At 58.5% G+C, this 4,164-nt stretch overlaps 1 protein-coding gene across 23 annotated transcripts in view; it reads right to left on the reverse strand.

Moving 5' to 3' along the window:
* ABLIM2 (actin binding LIM protein family member 2) overlaps positions 1-4,164 on the reverse strand; it is a 141,329-nt gene that overhangs the window by 55,407 nt on the left and 81,758 nt on the right. The gene's annotated exons all lie outside the window — the stretch shown is intronic.

Raw genomic sequence — 4,164 nt, forward strand, 5'->3', positions numbered from 1 at the left:
ACACGCACGCACACACACCCATACACATACGCACACGCACACGCACGCACACACACACGCACCCACAGCAATTTTGAGCTCTTGAGATACGGCAGCAAAGTGCCTGGCGTCTGACAGGCCGGCTGGGCCCCGGACTCAGGTCGGGCAAGGACCGCGCCCCGCCCCATGGCAGGTGCTCACTGGTGACGCTCGCTCGCGCTGGCGAGGGCCCCCTGGCCCCTTGCTCCCCTGTGACTCTGCCCAGCCTCCCCCCTGCACCGCCCGCACTGCTCCCAGGCTATTGCCCCCGGCTGCCACCCCTCCCTGGCTCCGGGGGCTGCCTGGGGGCACACGGCGGGCTCAAACAGGTACTAGAGCTGGGCAGGAGCAAACACGCAACCTGACCCCCAGCGGTCACGGCGGGGACGATTATCTGTGTCGGTCCCCACGTTCCCCTTGCAGGTGCCCACGTGCCCACCCGTCCTGGAGCCGACGCACGGCGTCACTTCCTCCCCACCGCGTTCCCCTCTCGGGATCCGTCTCAGCCTGGCGTTGCCGGCCGTGGGCAAAGGTGGCGGTCAGGCTGCCCCCACCGGCTCGGCTCTCCCCAGACCCGGAGAGAAGCCTCTACTCGGCCCCGGTGTCCCGTAGCATCCGTACCAGGGCCGGCACGGGCCCCACGCTCCTGTCCGCTGTGCGACTAGCTGTCCCTTTCCAGCCCAGGCGGCTCTGGTCCAGGCCCTCACCGCTCACATCTGGACCCAGCAAGAGCCTCCTGGGGGCCTTCCTGCCGCACTTGCTCCGAACAAACGTCGCCAATAGCAGCTGCCGATACCACGAGCTCTTGCCCGGGATGGCATGAGACTAAGCCTTCTATTATTGGCTCACCAGATTCGCAGAGCGAGCCCGTGCTGGGCGCACCCACGGTCGCTCCACTTCATCGACGACGAGTCCAGAGCCCAGAGAGGTTAGGTAGCTCGCCCAGAGTCACACAGCCAGGGAGGCGTGGGTGGGAAGAGGCCCAAGCTGTCTGACTCCAGAGCCGTGCTCCCCACCGTCGCCCTCTTCCCTGCCAGGGCCGCGTCTCTGGAGCCCCAGCGACGACACCCTGCCCTCCAGCCCCTCTGGGTGGGTGACGCAAGCCCTCGCTGTGGTTCCCCAAGTGCGCTGCTGACATTCCCAGCCTGCTGGCCCTGAGGGGTCTCCTCCCTGTGCCCCCGCATGCCAGGCTCAGCCCCCGGTTCAGCAGCCCCGGCCCACCTCCTCTAGGAAGCCTTCCCTGACCACCTGACCCCAGGGCTCTCATGAGTCTGGTGGGTGGTCTCGGGGTCAATGCTGCCGTTTGTGACACAGGTTGAGAGAGTGAATGCGTGAGGTCTCAGATCTCTGACTCTTCCCTTTGGAGCCTGGGCAGGGTTCTGAGGACCTGAGTTCAAATCCTAAGTCTGGGGGCACCTGGGTGGTTCTGTTAGTTGGGTGACCGATTTCGGCTCAGGTCATGATCTCGCAGTTTGAGTTCGAGCCCCACGTCGGGCTCTGTCCTGACAGCTCGGAGCCTGGAGCCCGCTTTCGATTCTGTGTCTCCTCCTCTCTCTGCCCCTCCCCTGCTCACGCTCTATGTCCCTCTGTCTCCCAATAATAAACGTTAAAAAAAATTTAAAAAAAATTTCTAAGTCTGTTGTCTGTAGTCAGGATGGGCCCTGATCAGAACTTCTGAGCTGTCCCTCAGGGGACCCTGTGCCTCTGCCTGTCCTAGTGACCCGCCCCTCAGAGCCATGCTACCTGCTACGAGGAGCTCCTTATGGCTGCCCAGCCATCCAGAGCCCGGGGGCCTGGCACCTGCTGTGAGCTTGCGCTCCCGTGCTCGCTCGCTCTCTCTCTCTCTCTCTCTCTCTCTCTCGGCCACGCCCATCCCAGTCCCTTTTGCCTGGCTGTTCTTCCAGACCCAGTCCAGGCCTCCCTGTCTGGGAGACCGTCCCTGCTCCCCTCCGCCATCTGGTTTCACGTTTGTGTTTGTCTCCTTTAAGTCAAGGTGCGGACGTTGGTGGGCGCGTCTGTCTCCCCTTGTCTGGGCCTGCGGCTCCTGGGGGCCCAATGAGTCTCTCTGATTCATGATGGAGTCCTCCTCCCTGACTCCGTGCCCGGCACAGCAAGGTCCTTGGGACGTGCTTGAGAACTGAATTAAAATCCACGGGGCATTTGCCAAAGTCAGGAGGACGCTCTGGGCCTCCGTCTCCGCATGTAAAATGGGGACACCACCTACGTCTTGTCCACCCGCTGGATTCCGCGGACATCAAATTCAAGCTGACACTGGAGTGAGGGGCGGGGCAAGGCCTGCAGGTGCCTCCCCCACAGTCCCTGCCTCGGGATCCCACCCCGATCAGATCATCTGTCCGCGGCCGTCCCAGCCCCGCGGTGCCCGGGTCAGGGAGGCCGGCCCTGCCCTGGGTCAGCCCCTGACAGCAGGGACCGCAGAGGCGGCCTGATGGCACCATTCGTGCCCGCTCCCACCCTGGAAAGTGGCTCCGCCTGGCTCTTCGGCATCTGTCCCGCCCAGCGGGGCTCACAGACCCATTGCCTCCCGGCGGTCGCCGTGACAACAGGCTCTCTGACTGGCGGAGGGCCACTGGGGCGTGTGTACAGGTTCATGTGGTTTCCCTGCGCCTTTCTCTCTCCCACATGCCACCCGGCATAATAAACAATAACAATATACGGCCACACAGGACATCATACTTACGATGCGCTGTCGATAATAATACGTCATAACGCAATAATGCTGATGTTACACTATGCCTAGTTACTGACTTACTGCCATGGTGAACAGAGGCTGCAACAAATATTCAGTGTGACCTCACTGTGGTTAAAAGAAAATACATAGAGAGAAAAGGGACCCAGAGACCCACGGGGCGTGCTCCAAAATATTAACAGTGGCCACAAGGGCACTGGCAGGGGACGATGGTATTCATCTTTCCCCTCGCACCGGTGAGTTGCCGGACTGCTGGCGTCCTTCCAAGCACACCGAGCCGCCACGGGGACCAGGGCCACCCTCCCGAGGTCCGGCAGCAAGCACGGGGTCAGGTGCACAGTAGGGCAACGGCAGATGCCAGGAAAGACACAAAAGCAAAAGCAAGGCAGAGCCCCGAGATAAGAAGGGCTCGTCTCGCAGGACTCACGCCTCCTCGGTGAGGGAGGTCGAGGATGTGCGCCAACTGGGAGCAGACACCACGCTAATGGGGGAGGGACGGCCGGGGTGCTCCGGCCTGAGGCCCATCTGCTTCAGTCGAAGGCACACCCAGTAAGCACCACGTGGACAGTCGCGGAGCCTTGCAAGTAGTTGTGACAACGGTGACCAGTGTCTCTGCTCACTGCATGGTCACAACAATACCTGGTCTTTCACAAACACCAGTGTGTTTAAAAGAGTGGTTCGTGTTTGGGGCGTCTGGGTGGCTCAGTCAGCTGAGCGTCCGACTCAGGCTCAGGTCACGATCTCACGGTTCGTGGGTTCGAGCCCCGCATCGGGCTCTGTGCTGCTGGCTCGGAGCCTGGAGCCTGCTTCGGGTTCTGTGTCTCCCTCTCTCTCTGCTCTGTCTCTCTCTCTCTCTCTCTCTCAAAAATAAACATTTAAAAAGATACTATCACGATTACTATTTTTAATGACAGCGATGCACTATGGGCTGGGTTAGGTCCTGCCAAATCCATATTTTCACATACATATACCCATATGCACATGTACATATAAATCTGTGCACACACGATATACCTATATACACATATACCACATGCACACATACACATATGTAAACATATACATTTACATATGTGTATACCCATGTGCGTGCATACACACATATATGCACATACCACACACACCTGCACGCACATCTACCCAAATGCACACCCATACACATATATATCCATACACACATACACATATGTAAACACATACATTTACACATGTATATCCCCATATGTGCACGCCCACACACATCTGTACACACATATACCCATATGCACACACACACATATGTAAACACACACACATTTGTACACACATATACCCATATACACACACATACACACAAACACCCACACACATATGTAGCCATATGCACACGTGCACATATGTAAACACATACACTTATACATGTATATACACATCTGTACAGAGATATACCCATATGCACA

The sequence above is a fragment of the Herpailurus yagouaroundi genome, unplaced genomic scaffold, assembly GCF_014898765.1.
Source record: "Herpailurus yagouaroundi ecotype Mexico unplaced genomic scaffold, PumYag 28, whole genome shotgun sequence".
Lineage (NCBI taxonomy): Eukaryota > Metazoa > Chordata > Mammalia > Carnivora > Felidae > Herpailurus > Herpailurus yagouaroundi.